This window comes from Hemiscyllium ocellatum, chromosome 2 (genome assembly GCF_020745735.1).
Source record: "Hemiscyllium ocellatum isolate sHemOce1 chromosome 2, sHemOce1.pat.X.cur, whole genome shotgun sequence".
In the NCBI taxonomy this organism is placed as follows: Eukaryota; Metazoa; Chordata; class Chondrichthyes; order Orectolobiformes; family Hemiscylliidae; genus Hemiscyllium; species Hemiscyllium ocellatum.
Window position 1 is genome coordinate 71,471,304 of NC_083402.1, and position 17,338 is coordinate 71,488,641.

A 17,338-nucleotide genomic window follows, 5' to 3' on the forward strand; every position below is an offset into this window, starting at 1 on the left:
AAGGATCAGTGCTGGGTCCACTACTTTTCATCATTTATATAAATGATTTGGATGTGAACATAGGAGGTATGGTTAGTAGTTCGCAGATGACACTAAAATTGAGGGTGTCGTGGACAGCGAAGGAGGTTACTTCAGAGTACAATGAGATCTTGATCAAATGAGCCAATGGGCCAAGAGGTGGCAGATGGAGGTTAATTTAGATAAATGTGAGGTGCTGCACTTTGGAAAGGCAAATCAGGGCAGGACTTAAACAGTTAATGATAAGGTATTGGGCAATGTTGCTGAACAAAGAGACTTTAGAGTTTAGCTTCATAGTTCCTTGAAAGTGGAGTCACAGGTAGATAGGATAGTGAAGAAAGTATTTGGTATGCCTGCTTTTATTGGTCAGTGGATTGTGTATAGAAGCTGAGAGGTCAAATTGTGGCTGTCCAGGATCCTTGCTAAGGCCACGTTTGGAATATTGCATGCAATTCTATCGGAAGGATGTTGTGTAACTTGAAAGGGTTCAGAAAAGATATATGAAGATGTTACCAGGATTGGACGGTTTCAGCTACAGGGAGAGGGTGAATAGGCTGGGGCTGTTTTCCCTGGAGCATCGGAGGCTGAGGGGTAAATTTATAGAGATTTATATAATCATGAGGGACATGGATAGTATAAATAGACAAGGTCTTTTCCCTGGAGTGGGGGAGTCTAGAACTAGAGGGCCTAGGTTTAAGGTGAGAGGGGAAAGCTCTGGAAGGGACAGTTGGCAGGCATGAAACTTTGTCGCTAATGACTGGCCACTATTCCACAGTTCAGTCTCTTTCTTGTTGCCAGCCAAATCTCCATTTGTAAACAACCCCAAGCTCCTGCTCGTCTGTAACTTGGCTTCCCCCACTGTTTGAACCAACAGTTGTGTAAACAGCACTTACACTGAGTGTCAGGTAACTTATTCTTTAAAGGTGTAGCAATCCTTCAAAACTCACTGGCTTTTCAACAATTCTTTTGCCATTTCAGTCCATAATCAACAATGTAGAAAACTCAAAAGATAATGTCTTCACATGCCTTCACCCTTAACAATAACAAAATGCCGTTTCAAAAATGCATTTCCTTACAAAAAATGTGATATACAAACAACAAAATGTAAGATTTATGTCCATGTTTCCTTCCATTACCCTTATACTACTTTATACAATCTTAGTACTGGTTTTCTCCCACAGTGCAAAGATGTGTAGTTTAGGTGAATTAGCCATGGAAAATGCAGGGTTATAGGGATAGGGTAGAGGGGTGGGTCTGGTTGGTATGGGCTTTGGAGGGTTGGTTTGGACTTATGAGCAAAATGGCTTGCTTCCACACTGTAGGGATTCTATTATTCTATCGTATTTTTTATATCTTTGACCTATTTCAACATTTACACTCAGGACAATATATCTGCAATTGCATTGCCTTGTCCAGCAATATGCATTGTTGCAATGTTTTCACGCAGAGGGTGGTGTTTATGGAATGACCTGCCAGAGAAAGTGGTGGAGGCTTGGACCACTACAATGTGATGGCTCAGTGGTTAGCATTGCTGCCTCACAGTGCTAGTGACCTGGCTTCAACTCATTTGCTGTAAGCTGTGACTTAATGAATATATTAGTGTGAAACAGTCACCCTGTGCGCCTGCATACAGGTTAAAGTATCTAAAGAAGGAAGATCAAGAAACAACATTTGATCAGCTAAAGGATCATCTCAGCAAACCGTGTGGACAGGGATCACTGAACTACCTTCCTCCTCTTTCTCTTCATCCATAACATCCTTTTTTTCTTTGAGTTTTTATGTAGAGGAGGAATTGCAGAAGTGTATGAGACATTGGATTAGAAAATATATATGCTCCAATTTTTAATTATTTATGCATAGTTAGACAATTTATTTGTAATAAATAGAAATCCTAACTGAGTACAGAAACCTTGTCAAATTTGTCAAATTCTATGTATGTTAAAAATAATCTTTCACTTTGTAACAAGTCCTGGAGATCTTCTGGAATAACAGGGCCTGATTTTCACTATCCCATTGACGGGCAGATATAGGGCCATACAGCACAAAAACAGACCCTTTGGTCAAACTAGTCCATGCCGACCAAATTTCCCAAATTAAACTATTCCCATTTGCCTGCATTTGGCCCATATCCTTCTCAACCTTCCATATTGATGTACTCATCTAAATGTCTTCTTAAATGTTGTAACTGAACCTTCATCTACTACTTCCTCTGGCAGTTCATTCTATAAGACCATAAGACATAGGAGCAGAAATTAGGCCATTCAGCCCATCAAGTCTGCTCCACCATTTAATCATGGCTGATACATTTCTCAAAGCCATCTCCTGCATTCTCCCCTTAATCCTTGATGCCCTGAACAATCAAGAACATATCTATTTCAGTCTTAAATATATTCAATGATGTGTATTTATTCTGTAGCAGTGAATTCTATAGATTCACCACTCTCTAGCTGAAGAAGTTTCTCCCTGTCACCATTCTAAAAACTCTTCCCATTACTCTAAGGCTGTGCCCTCGGTCCTAGTCTCTCTGACCAATGGAAACATCTTTCCAACATCCACTCTGTCCAGGCCATACAGTATTTGCAAGGTTTAACTAAGTCCCCCACCCTCCCATCCTTCTAAACTTCATCATGTATAGATCCAGAGTCCTCAAATGTTCCTCATATGTTCAGCTGTTTACTCCTGGTACCATTGCCATGAACCTCCTCTGAAAGTGCTCCAGGGCTAGTACATCGTTCCTGAGATATGGGCACAATACTCTAAACGTAACCCGACCAGCGCCTTATAGAGCCTCGGAAATACATCCCTGCTTCGAGTCCTCTCAAAATAAATGCCATCATTGCATTTGCCTTCCTAACACTGACTCAACCTGCAAATTTTTCTTGAAAGAATCCTGGATGAGAACTTCCCAAGTCTCTTTGCACTTAACATTTCTGAATTTTCTCCCCATTTAGAAAAAAATGTCCATGCCTCTCTTCTTCCTGAGCATGACTTCACACTTGCCCCATTGTACTCAATCTGCCACTTCTTTGCCCACTCTCCTAACCTGTACAAATCCTGACAAAAACAATTTGATTTCAGACAGTCAACATGCTTTTGTCAAGGGCAGGTCATGTCTCACAAACCTCATTGAGTTCTTTGCGAAGGTGACCAAGCATGTAGATAAGTGGAGGGCAGTTGACGTTATAAACATGGACTTCAATAAAGCCTTTGATAAGGTTCCACATGGTAGGCTGTTGGAGAAAATGCAGAGGCATGGAATTGAGGGTGATTTATCAGTTTGGATTAGAAACTGGTTTACTGAAAGGAGGCAATGAATGGTGGTTGATGGAAAATATTCAGCCTGGAGTCCGATTACTAGTGGTGTGCCACAAGGATCTGTTTTGGGACCACTACTGTTTGTCATTTTTATAAATTACTTAGACGCAGGCATCGGTGGATGGGTTAATAAATTTGCAGATGACACTGAAGTCGTTGGAGTAGTGGAAGAATGTTACAGCTTGCAGGGGACTTGGATAAACTGCAGAATTAAACTGAGAGGTGGCAAATGGAGATCAATACAGCTAAATATGAGGTGATGCACTTTGGGAAGAATAACAGGAAGGCAGAGTACTGGGTCAATGGAAAGATTCTTGGTCGTGTGAATGTACAGAGGGATCTTGGAATCCACGTACATTGATCCCTGAAAGTTGCCACCCAGGTGATAGTGCCGTGAAGAAGCCATAAGGTGTGTTAGGTTTCATTGGTAGAGGGATTGAGTTCCAGAGCTGCAATATCATGCTGCAACTATGTGGCCACACTTGGAATATTGTGTACAGTTCTGGTCACCATATTTTGGGAAGGATGTTGAAGCATTGGAAAAGGTGCAGAGATTTATCAGGATGTTGCCTGGTCTGGAGGGAAGGTCTTATGAGGAAAGGCTGAGAGACTTGGGTCTGTTCTCATTGGAAAGAAGGAGGCTAAGGGGGGATTTGACAAAGACATACAAGATGATCAGTGGATTAGATGGGGTAGACAGTGAAAGTCTTTTTCCTAGGATGATGACGTCAGCTTGTACTCCAGGGCATAGCTACAAATTGAGAATTTAAGACAGATGTCAGAGGCAGGTTCTTTACTTAGAGAGTGGTAAGGGCGTGGAATGCCCTACCTGCCAATGTAGCTAACTCAGCTACATTAAGGAGATTTAAACAATCCTTAGATAAGCACATGGATGATGATGGGATAGTGTAGGGGGACGAGCTGAGAATAGTTCACAGGTCGGTGCAACATTGAGGGCCGGAGGGCCTGTTCTGCGCTGTATCGTTCTATGTTCTGCAGCCTCCCGCCTGCTCGATGCTACCTGTCCCTCTACACACAGAGACTTCCCTCTGTGTGAAAACGTTGCCCTTCAGGTTCCTTTTAAATCTTTTCCTCTTTACTTAAGAAATATGCATTATAGTTTTGAACTCCCCCATCCCTTAGGAAAACACTCACCTTATCTATCCCCCTCATGATTTTAGAAATTTTTTTCAGGTTCTTCAACCTCCTACCTTCCATTGAAAAATATCTCAGCCTCTCCTTATAACTGAAACCCTCCAATCCGGTTAACATCCTAGTAAATCTATTGAAAATAGTCTCAGCTTCTCAAGCGGGTTCGCCCTTGATAGTATCTTAGCGGTAGGGGTATAGACTTTTTCACTAACGGGAAAAAGGCGGGCAGCCCCTGAAATGATCACTTCGGTTATCAATCTTATCCCAAAACGTTCCTTTCTATCGATGTGAATGACCCTGTACATACTACTAGTTGTTTTCCCTCATCTTCAACCTGATGCTCTCTATATTCAGGTGCCATTACTTTTCCAAATAATTCCTTGTATTAAGTCAGTCAAAGAAAAAAATGCCCAGACGTTCAAAGTTTAAACCATTTCATTCGGAGCCAGTCCTGTCTAACGTCTTCTTCTGATTGGCTGGAGGAGGCCCCGGCCCTTTCATATCATTGGTTCATCGCTAATTTATTTCCAATGTTCCACGTTGATTGGGTGTTTTCTTTGTCACTCACCGCCCGCTGTTGAATTTCCGCTGTCAAAACTTATCGAGATTCGTGGAGTTTGTTGTGTGTTTGTACAGGGGGTTGCAGTTTGTCGTGGGTTTACTGTGTGTCTGTAGTCTGTCTGTGCAGTGGGGTCATTGTGGGTGTGTCGTCTGTCTGGGTCGGGGGGTTTGGCAGTGTGTGTGTCTAGCGGGGGTTTGCTGACTGTGTGTGTGTGTGTGTCTGTGTAGTGGGACGTGCGGTGTGTGTGTGCCAGTGTAGTGGGGTTTGCAGTTTTTATGCTGGGGTTTGCTGTCAATGGATATTCACGACAAGAAGCTGACTGAATGAGCATTGAAGAGACGCCTGGTACCTGAGCGGGGCGCGGGGTAAGTTCACTTTTTAGTTGACTCTGACACTTGTGGGTGTCCATGCAAGTTTGTCAATTCTCTGATCCCAAATCGAGCAATGAGCGCCTGGACACAAGGGCATTTTCCACAGTGTACCATTCGTTAGTGTGTTCTCTCCCCCCACCCCCCCTTGCTGTCTGCAGTAGAACAGGAACTCTGAGCTCGGACACTGAGCCACTTGGAGGGGTTTTCCGCGGGGCCTCGGGGAGTGAGCAGCGAGTGCTCCATCTCCAACAGCAGATACTGTGACCATAAACCTTTCCTGCTTTCACATTCTGGATGTCCAACAATCTGCAATTTAAAGATTTCACAACGCCCCCAACTCACGCGTCATGTTATTGACAACTTCGCAATGCTGCAAAGTGTTACCGAAGTGATCCCTTTTATTAATTTAAAATGGTTCGTTTTTGGTACAGATATCAAACTCTCCTCGATTATAGTTATAGAAGCTAACGGTGACTTAATTATGAGTGACAGTTAACTCGATTCGAACACCATTCACGAATTTCTGATCAGAAAATGATTTGAAAGTTGATCTAATTCTGATCTTTAGTCGGAAACCCCGTGCAACAATACTTACTTGCATGCAGAATACAACCAACTAATAAAATCATGTTTCTGCACAGTTAGACTCTACAGCTAACCAACATGAGGCTAGTGTGGGCTCGTTGGGCCAAATGATCTGCTTTCATACTGTAGAGATTCGATGAACACCATTACAGAATAATGGAATGTCTACAGCTCTGAAGACCATTCAGCCCATTGTGCCTATGCCAGCTCTCTATAATACTCAGCTTTACCTCCTTGCTCTCCATTTTCTGTAGACCTTCTCTCTCTTCAGAAAATGATCTCACGTGATAGCCACAACGCATCAAAACTCTTGCACCGTCGGTGGTACATTCCAGCTCCTAACCACTCTACATAAAAAGACTTAATGCTCACGTCAACGTTGATTCTTTTGGCAATTTCTGTAGATCCGCGCCTTTTGCCTTGGTGAGCTTCTCTCTATCTACAATGTTCAGACCTTTAATGATTTTTGAAAAATGCAATCAAATCTTCTTTCAACCTTGACTTCTCAAAAGGGAACAGCCTCAGTTTTGCCAATCTATCGCAACTGAACTTCCTAATTTCTGAGACCATTTGTTTCTATCATGTGTGCCATATTGACCACCTTCTCATCCTGCGTTGCTACCTTCAGTGATATGTGCACATACACCCCAAGGTTCCTTTACGCCTGCAGCTCCTTTGTAAGTCCATCCATCACTGTATGAATTCTCACCTTCCTCATTTTCACCTAAGGTCTACTCATTCTACTAGCTTCCTGAAGCTTATCATTAACTTTCTCACAAGTCACAAGCTATTCAAATTTGGTGTTGTCTGCAAGTTACTAAATTGTACCCAGTACATCCAAGTCGAAATTGAGAAAGCCAACACTAAAATGCACTTAGAAAATTACATTACATAATAAATGCATCCTGACAGTGTTAAGTTACATTAATATAGTGCCTTTGTATAAACATTCCAAATCATCTCTCAGCAATGCTATGAAACTAATATTTTCATAAGGCATTAGGATAGATGCCTCGACAATTTAAGGAGCACCTTAAAGCAAGGAAAGAAAGAGGTAGCTGAAGACAAGGCCACCAACAGTGGAGTGGTAAAACTAGAAATGATCAAGAGGTCAATGTAGAAATTACTTACAGCTTATTGAGGTTCCAAGATAAGGAGCCAGTTTCGGAGTGTTCAGGAAGCTGGACCAGGAATCAATGTAGTTCACCAATCCCAGGAGTGAAAGAGACTTCATACATTAGCAGTTTTGGCTGAGTTTCAGTTTACCGAGGATTGAAAATTAGAGGCGTATCAGCACAGTTATGGAATCGGATGTAATCTTGGTGATGTTGCAAATATATGATCCTAAGCTCATCACAGGATCCTGAGGTTGTGAATAGTCTGCTTTTGTAAGCTGTCAGGTTTGATTACAAACAGTGATCACTGAGAAGGATGGACTCAGTGGCCAGAAAATAGAATTTGCAGTGGGGACCAAAGACAGTGGCTTCAGTCACCAAAACATTTAGTTGGAGAACATTCCTGCTCATTTGGAAGTGGATGCTTCATAGGCAGTTTGATGAATCAGCTAGTAAGGGTATTGAGAGAAATAATGGGAAGGTACAGGTAGGTACTGTCATTATGCTTGAGAAGTCTTACATTTTGTTTCTGCATTATTTTGCTGACTATACATAAGAAATGGTGATACTCAAAGATAGATCTTTGGAGGACTCCAACAGTAACTGTAGGACTAGGATGAGAGCCAATCGCAGATACCATATTATCCATGCCTATAGAAATAAGAATGGAAACAGGAGAAATCAATCTGTTAGGATAATAGCAAGTTTTTAAAAAAACTTTATTGTAGAATGAACTTTGACAGCAGTGTTCCGTATTTCTTTCAATCTATCCATGACATGATTATGTTTTGTGGAAACATAACTGGTAGGAGAAAAAAACTGTTTAATATAAGGTTTTTCTGAATGTTCAAGAATGAATGTGACTGCATGTATCTTTCTCATGGATTTTAATGCTGATGGATCCATTTTGGCATCAATAAAATAAATAATTCTGAATGATAAAATGGAGGAATGGCACCCATCTAAGGGTGAATATAGCTGGAGTGTTAATCTGTGGATGCTAGCTGTAATTTGGTCACTTTTACTGTTAATATTGTATGAGTGGTTAACTATCATACAGTTTGGGACATTTATATACCAAGCAGTGATTGTGTTTGAGGTTATTTGATTTTAACTGACTAGAATTCTATGATTCTCTAATTCTAAGAAGAAAAAAATGTTTGTTCTTAAGAGTAATCTTTGTGTTCAGTTTCTGTTTGTGATTCTCTTAATCATATTCTAAAGGAGTTACTTACATTTTGTTATTTCTATTAAGTTTACTCGATTCAAATCAAAATGTGTGCATTTAAATGCATGAATTTGAAAAATAAGCTAATTAGAAGAACATATCTCTCACCACCAGACTTTATATTTATAAATAGTGGTAGAGACAATGAGCTAAATCCGTGGCCAGACTGTCTAAATTTTGCTTTCAAACAATGTAACTTGCATAACCTAGCTATGTCACATGATGGTGGAATGCTTTGATGATCCTGTCAATTTTTATAGATACACAATAGAAAGCATTCTATGTGGATGATCATAGCTTAGTGAGACAACTGGTCTGCCCAGGACTGTAAGAAACTAATGATAGTTGAGAACCCAGCCCAGTCCATCACGCAAACCGACCTTCCACCATTGACTCCATCTATATTGCTCGCTGCCTCAGAAAGGCAGCCAACATCATCAAAGACCCCTCCCACCCCAGTTATAATCTCTTCTAACCTCTTCCATCAGACAGTAGACACTAAACATTTGTACACATACAATACTAACACACTCAAGAACAGCTTCTTCCCTGCTGTTATTAGGCTTCTGAATAGACTTCTCAAATTTTACATTTAATGTTGACCTCAAGCTTTGTACATCTCCGCTGCAGCTGTAACATTGTATTCTTTGTTGTATTATCCAAATGCACTTTATATGATAAGATCTGCCTGTACTGCATGGAAAACAAGACTTTTCACTGTACCTAAGTGTGTAGGATGTTAACAAATCAAATCATTTTACTGTTCTTTCTTGAATTAGAAGCAAAGTTTAACTATTGACTAAAATAAAGCGAAGAACTGCAGATTCTGGAAACCTGAAACAGAACGTGCTGGAGAAACTCAGCAGGTCTGGCAGCTGTAGAAAGGAGAATCAGAGTTAATGTTTTGAGTCTAGTAACCCTTCATCAGAAATGGAAGCAGATGAGAAAGGGTAGTACTTATACTGATGATAAGGAGTGGGGTTGGACATGGAGTGGAGATGATGCTGAGAGAGAAAAGTGAGGCAAACAAAGGGATTGCTGATAATAATCCAAGAAGGAAATAGTGAGTAGAGAGTTAATGAGAAGTGTTATTGGGTTGACAATAATTTGGGAGCAGCCCAAAACAAGAGCTTGGCACGTGGGGTAACAAAAAGGAGGAGGATGTTCATGTTCTGAAATTGTTCAACTCAAGTATTGAATTCTGAGGGCCGTAAGACATGTCAGTGCAAGATGAGATGCTGTTCCTCCAGCTTTCATTGATCTTTGCTGGAACACTGTTGCAGGCCTGAGACAGAAATGTTGCCCAGGGAACATGGTGGTGTGTTGAAATGGTGGACTACTGGAAACTCATGGTCATTTTTACAGTTGGAACATTGGTCTTTGGCAAAGCAGTCACCCATTCTGAGTTTCATTTCTTTAGCATGGGGCAACAACATTGTCAGCTGCAAATACAGTAGATTGGATTGAATGAAATGTAGGTACATTCACCTGGAAGATGTTTCAAGCTTTGGATGGTGAGGAGGGAGCAGTTAAATGGGCAAGAGTTGCATGAGAAGGTGCTGCGGAGGTGTGAGAACATGTCGATAGTGAAGGAGCAGTGCACCAGTGTATTCTCTCTTTGTTTAAGTTAAACAAGAAAATGATTGTGATTATTATTGCGATTTGTTTGATGATTTAGAAGTGAAAACAAGTATATTTAGAGAGAATAGATTACTGCCAGTCAATGTTGAAAATTCAATTTACAACTGTTTCCCTTCATAAACATTTTTGAGATTTAGGCAGTGTTTTCAAATTTAGAAATTGTAGAAGTAAAATTTTGAGTATTAAAAATGACACTTTTGTTTACAGAAATGTATTTTTAGAGACTGCTGACATTGAAATGTTCACATCTACCTGCATGTGAGACAAGTTACATACTTGTAAATAATACTTTAGAATACAGAACATTTCTTTTAAAACAAAACTGAAATTTTAAACTTGAATGCCTTTCCATAAGATTAAGCTGCTGAAGGGAATGGGCCAACTGTCTGCATCATGTTGCTTTATCTATTGAAACTTTGCATTGATCAGTCTAACCAGCAATCCTTAAGGCAAAAGAAGTACAAAATTAATGTTGTGAAGTCAGGAAGTTCATAATGTTGCTTCTAACCACACAGAAGTTCATCTGTCTTGCCAAGCCCACTTTGGTGATCACTTTGAGATCCACCAATCCACCCCTACCCAAAATATACTTGGATTCTCTATTGATGAAATTTAAATAAGGCCTGACCATAGGGGCAGGAATAAGTCATTTATTCCCCCAAATATGTTTTAAGTTTTAGTTGAGATCGGGCTGATCCGTATCTGAACTCTAATTGCCTTCTTCATGATTTTTAAAAATTCTCCTGTGGGTCACGGGTGTTATTGCCAGCCCCTGGTTGCCCTTGAGAAAGTTGTGGTGAGCTGCGTTCTTGAACTGCTGCAGTGGGTTGACCTACATTGCCCAGAAGGGATGAAATTCCAGGATTTTGACCCAGGGACAGTGAAGGAATGGCAATATATTTCCAAGTTGTGATGGTGAGTCACTTGGAGGGGAATTTGGTGGTGTTCCCATATATCTGCTGCCCTTCACCTTCTAGATGGAACTAATTATAGGTTAGTTAGTGGCTGTCTAAAGATCTTTGAGTTTCTGCAGTGTGTTCTGCAGATAGTATACACTGCTGCTAATGAGCATTAGTGGTGTAGGGAGTGAATGTGGTACCAGTCAAGTGCCCTGCTTTATCCTGGATGGTGTCAAGGTTTGAGAGTGTTGTTGGAGCTGCACTCATCCAGTCAAGTGAGGAGTATTCCACCACACACCTGACTTGTGCTTTGTAGAAGATGGACAAGCTTTGGGGAGTCAGGATGTGAGTTACTGTCTGCAGTATTCCCAGCCTTTGACCTGCTGTTGTATTTGTATGACTAGTCCAGTTGATTTTCTGCTCAATGTTAATCCCCAGGATGTTAATAGTAGAGGATTTAGTGATTGAAACAGCATTGAATGTCAAGGGTTGGTGGTTAGATTGTCTGTTGTTGGCGATGATCATTGTTTGGCATTTTTGTGGCATGATTATTGCTTGCCATTTGTCAGTCCAAGCCTGGACATTGTCAGATCTTGATGCATTTGAACATGAACTGTTTCAGTATCGGAGGAGTTGTGAATGGTACTGAACACCCTGCAATTATCAACAAACATCCCCACTTTTGACCTTATGATGGAGAGAAGGTCATTAATGAAGTAGCTGAAGATGGTTGAGCCTAGTATGCAGTGTCTCCAACTGTTCCTTGATGTCATGTGGAGTGAATCAAATTGGGTGAGGACTAGCATCTGTTTTTCTGGGGAGCACCAGAGGAGACCAAGATGGTTCATCCACTCAGCACTGCTGGCTGAAAGTTGCTGTGAATGCTCCAGCTTTATCTTTTGCATTGATGTGGTTGGAGATGGGGATATTTGTGAAGTCTTTTCCGCCAGTGAGTTGTTTAATTGTCCACCATTCACAAATTGATGTGGTAGGACTGCAGAGCTTAGATCTGATCTGGTTGTACGATTGTTCAACTTTGTCTATCATTTGCTGCTTGTGTTGTTTGGTATGCAAGTAGTCCTGTTTGGTGGCTTCACTGGGTTGACACATTTTCAGGTATGCCTCCTGGCATGCCCTCCTGCACTCTGAATTGAACCAGCTTTGGCCCCTTGGCTTGTTATAAAATAAATCCCATCTGGAATACCATCTGGGTGGCTCTCTGTGATGTTTGATTAGCGAGTCCTTATCTTGGGGAGAAAGAAGGGCAGTACTGCTGAGCTAAAACAGGCCATGTGTTGGGAAGGGGTTCTGCTGAGATCTATTGTGGCTGTATTCAGTTTTGACCACGGCACCACACAAGAAATATGATGTCTTTGGAGAGAATGCAGCAACAATGCACCAGAATAATATCAGAAATAAGAGTTAAATTCTGAAGACAGACTAATTGGTCTAAATTTTTATCCTCTTTAGTATTGATATTGGATTTGAGGAATTTTAAGATAATTGAAGTATTTGGTAGGGTAAATCAGACCAGACAAGACTATTTCCTCCCAAGATACTGCTAGAGTTTAAAATTTCTAAACCAAAGTTGATAGAATTCTGCATAACTCAAGAATGAGAAGCTATTGAACTAGATGACCTAGTGGTATTACTGCTTGACTATTAATTTAGAGACCCTGAGAATGTTATGGGGATCTTGGTTTGAATTCAGCCATGACAATGGCTGATTTGAATTCAACAAAATGTATCTGGAAAGAAGAATCTGCTGATGACCATGAAACCATTGTCAATTGATGGAAAATCCCATCTCTTGCCTTTTAGGGAACGAAATCTGCCATTGTCACCTGGTCTGGCCTACATGCTGCCAGGGGGCTTTGCTGATCGGGTTCTGGGCTGATTGTTGAGGCTGTTGCTTGTTTCTGGCTGCATTGTGGCTGCTGCCTGATAGTGTCTCTTCAGGAGTGTGTAGTGCCCCTTTTTGTAATGGCCATTACTCTGTGTCTACTCAGGTCATTGTTCAATGGGGTTGCTGTCCTAGTTTACTCCCTCACCCCAGCTGATGGGATGTCAGTTGTGGCTGGAGTCACTGCTGGAGGGTGGGAGGGGGAGAGGGAGGTGGAAGGTGATAACCTCTGTTGCAAATGGAGTTGGGTGGCTCTCTGTGATGTTTCATTAGCGAGTCCTTATCTTGGGGAGAAAGAAGGGCAGTACTGCTGCTGTGCTCAAACAGGCCAGGTATTGGGAAGGGGTTCTGTTGAACTCTATTGTGGCTGTGTCCCTGTATTCAGGGAAGGTGGGTGACTATCAAAGTCAGGGGTGACTGCTCCTTCATCTAAGGAAGGGCAGGTCCTGGAGGCAGTGACAGAGAGGCAAATCACAGCTCTCGTCTGCTGCCTTCCTGGTGAAGACCTTGAGGAGCAGTGAAACAGGGGAAGACAGAGCAAGTTGTAAAACTGAGAACTGCCACAATTAGAGATAGGAGGAGGTCACGGCAAAATTGTGTCAATAGGGTTAGGCAAGGTACTGGAGTAAGTAAGCAATGTTAAAATGAATCTCAATACTGTCAGCAAGATTACTGGTCCTAACAACTTGTATCAATAATGTAAACAATGCAAAAAGAGGCAACATTTTATGTGGATTCTTTGACTTTCTTCTAAATAAGACAAGAAAAGCAGTCAAACTTTATAGTTTGTAGAATATCTAAACAACCAGGCATTTTCAATAATAAATGCTAATGTAGTCTTTGAGGAATTATTTAGTTGATATTTTTTATTTATAATGTCAAAATCAAAATATATAATTATTAAAGTCCCTTGTGGCGATTTTTTTCATAAAAATGTGAAAGGCATGTGATGCACTACAGCAGCAAAGCATGCAAATGTGAAGTAAGATTGCAAATTGCATGTGTCTATGAATGAGGCTTTTATAGTGCGTGTTTGAATGATCTTTTCTGTAATGATTCATCTTGGACTCCCTTTGATTATAGAGCCTCTGTGTTAGTATAAATGAGATGGATACACAGTAAGAGTTGAAATGTGGATTATGTTTCTGTCAACCACTTAAATTATTTGTCATAGTGTGGCCATGTGCCACCATTTCAACCTTGTACAAACTTTGAAATTAATGTTTAAATGAGGCTCCATTCACTGTGATAGAAAATGTATGCTGACTATCATTGCATTGCACTTTACTATTTTCTTCGAGGTATTGAAATTTAGATCACACAATTTGATGTGAAAGCAAATTTGTATGAGAAAATCCAAATCTATAGCCTAGAGGTGGAACTCTGTGATTTCATCATTTGTAGTTCTTAAAATATATTTGTAGTTTTCCACAATGTAGTCTGTGGCCAATTTGGATAAAATAGCCCACAGGGCTTTTGTGAAGATTGATAGGAAATTACATCAATATGTTATTGATGCATAATTTTTCAGGAGCATTAATTATTTATTTTGCTACAAATAACATTGGTATTTTGTGAGTGAATGTTTTGATGCTGATTGTCCATATGTAAAATTGTGCAAATCTGTCGTGATAAAGGACAGCTATCTCTTTTTTTTTCCTTATTCCTTTACAGGATGAGGGTGTTGCTGGCTAGGCCAGCATTTATTGCCCATCCCTAATGGTAGGTAACAGTGAACTACTTTGCTGTGGGTCTGGTGTTGCTTGTAGGCCAGACCAGATGAAGATGGCAGTTTCCTATCCGAAGGGACGTAGAGTCAGAGAGATGTACAGCATGGAAACAGACCCTTCAATCCAACCCGTCCATGCCGAACAGATATCTCAACCCAATCTAGTCCCACCTGCCAGCACCCGGCCCATATCCCTCCAAACCCTTCCTATTCATACACCCATCCAAATGCCTCTTAAGTGTTGCAATTGTACCAGCCTCCACCACTTCCTCTGGCAGCTCATTCCATACACGTACCACCCTCTGCATGAAAAAGTTGCCCTGTATATCTTTCCCCTCTCACCCTAAACCTATGCCCTCTAGTTCTGGACTCCCCAACCACAGAGAAAATACTTTGCCTATTTACCCTATCCATGCCCTTCATAATTTTGTAAACCTCTATAAGGTCTCCACTCAGCCTCCAACACTGTAGGGAAAACAGCCCCAGCCTGTTCAGCCTCTCCCTATAGCTCAAATCTTCCAACCCTGGCAACATCCTTGTAAATCTTTTCTGAACCCTTTCAAGTTTCACAACATCTTTCTGATAGGAAGGAGACCAGAATTGCACACAATATTCCAACAGTAGCCTAACCAATGTCCTGTACAGCCGCAACATGACCTCCCAATTCCTGTATCCGATACTCTGACCAATAAAGGAAAGCATATCAAACGCCGCCTTCACTATCCTATCTACCTGCGACTCCACTTTCAAGGAGGTGTGAACCTGCACTCCGTCTCTTTATTCAGCAACACTCCCTAGGACCTTACCATTAAGTGTACAAGTCCTGCTAAGATTTGCTTTTCCAAAATGCAGCACCTCGCATTTATCTGAATTAAACTCCATCTGCCACTTCTCAGCCCATTGGCCCATCTGGTGAAGATCCTGTTGTAATCTGAGGTAACCATCTTCACTGTTCACTACACCTCACAATTTTGGTGTCATCTGCAAACTTACTAACTGTACCTCTTATGCTCACATCCAAATCATCAGTGAACCAGATGGGTTTTTCCCGACAATCAATTCTTGGTCATCATTAGACAATTAATTCTAGATTTTTAATGAATTCAAATTCCACCATCTGCATTGGCAGGATTTGAGCCTGTGTCCCTGAGACATTACCTGGGATGCTGGATTAACAGTCCAGCGGTAATACAACTAGGCCGTCACCTCCTCTTGTTCAAAATATTAAATTTATATTTTGTGAATGTTAAGAATATAACTCCGTTTGATGTAATGGCTGTTTCATTGCCAAAATGGGCTTATATCATTGAAACATACTTTTGTGCTGGATACTGTTTTGGATAAGTTAGCAGAATGGGCACTGGTGTGTGTGACTAAATATGCTGGTTAGGTAAACAGTGATGTCAGTCAGCATTTCACAATGATTTGACACAAGGGAGGCCATTTGTGACCTGGATGTAGTGGCCAGCATCTTCTATTAATCTCACACAGTGCTATTATCAACTACTTTCAGGTTAGTTGTTGAAAGACATTATTACCTGCTTCTGCTAGATTAGTAAGTGTTTGGTGTTCTGTTTTGTAAAGTTGGATAGTAACATGTGATATTGGCATTGATGCTGATTTCAAGGTCTCTTGCTTCTGGTCCTGGGTGTGATAGTTTACATTTCCCTTGATCTGCAGCATAGCAATGAGAGCGAGAAGGATAAACTGCTGGAAGATAGATGAGAAGACAGAGAGAATGGCTCTCTGTAGGAGACAATCCACTCAATCTTCAGGGGTCATTTCCCTGACCTCAATCTAAGCAACAGTATGTGCTCAATCAAGTAAACTGCCTATTGTAGGTAGACTTACAGCCTTGGACAATGACAAGTGGAGCACTTTCAGTGACAGCAACGATGACATGGCCTTAACTTTGTTTGTATTGAGCACCTGCAAGGCTGCTGCAAGTCTTACTTCCAACATTATGCAGTACTTCGCTATTGTTTCATAAGGGAAATCATTGAAGCTCTGCAGGAAGAGAGAGTTGAATACATATCATACTCACTTACAAAAGAGAGGCAGCAGAATGAACACCACAGCTTATCCAGAATTGCAGGTTTCCCTAGATAGTGCAAGATGCATTGCCTGTACACATTTCTCTGTGGGTGCTGTGTATAACTTCAAAGATGAACCACAACAGAAAGGGGATCCACCTTCTCACCATTTCACTGCTGTGCACATTCAGTCCATCAAGTAAGTGAGAGCCCAGTGTCCTGGCAGCAACCGATGTACCATCAGTATTTGAGCACCATATAAATCACCATGATGGTTATTGAGTAGTGAGTATTATCTGCTGACCACAAGTAATCATCACTCTGCTGTGTAATGCATTAATATGTGAGCAGCATATACATTTGATACGTAATATAAATACATACATGTGTACCTCCAAGATCCATGAAGCCACACTAACTATCCTGGAATTGAACAATGAGCAATGTTTCCATTGCCTGGACTGTTCTCTGGAAGCACATGCAATTTCCATAGCTAACATGCAACTGTGACTATTCCCTTGCTTGTTAGTTGCAGTCATGCAGCACATTATCCTGCAAGCGAGAGAGAAGTGCGTCACTTGAGTGTGATGCAATGTGATTTGGCAATGTCTTTGTCATGGTGGAATAGCTGGCAACATGGGTATATTGAGAGATGTGGGTGTGAGACTTGCAGCCTTGGACAATGACAAGTGGAGCATTTTCAGTGACAGCAACAATGACATGGCCTTAACTTTGTTTGTATTGAGCACCTGCAAGGCTGCTGCAAGTCTTACTTCCAACATTATGC

At 41.1% G+C, this 17,338-nt stretch overlaps 1 protein-coding gene across 4 annotated transcripts in view; it reads left to right on the forward strand.

Annotated features, from left to right (window-relative positions):
- The first annotated feature begins 5,067 nt into the window (after nucleotides 1-5,067).
- LOC132827858 (tumor necrosis factor alpha-induced protein 8) overlaps nucleotides 5,068-17,338 on the forward strand; it is a 138,022-nt gene continuing 125,751 nt past the window's right edge. For all 4 annotated transcript variants that reach the window (XM_060844630.1, XM_060844623.1, XM_060844645.1 and 1 more), the window contains exon 1: nucleotides 5,068-5,412. The gene's annotated coding sequence lies outside the window, so the exon portion shown is untranslated. The remainder of the gene's footprint in view (nucleotides 5,413-17,338) is intronic.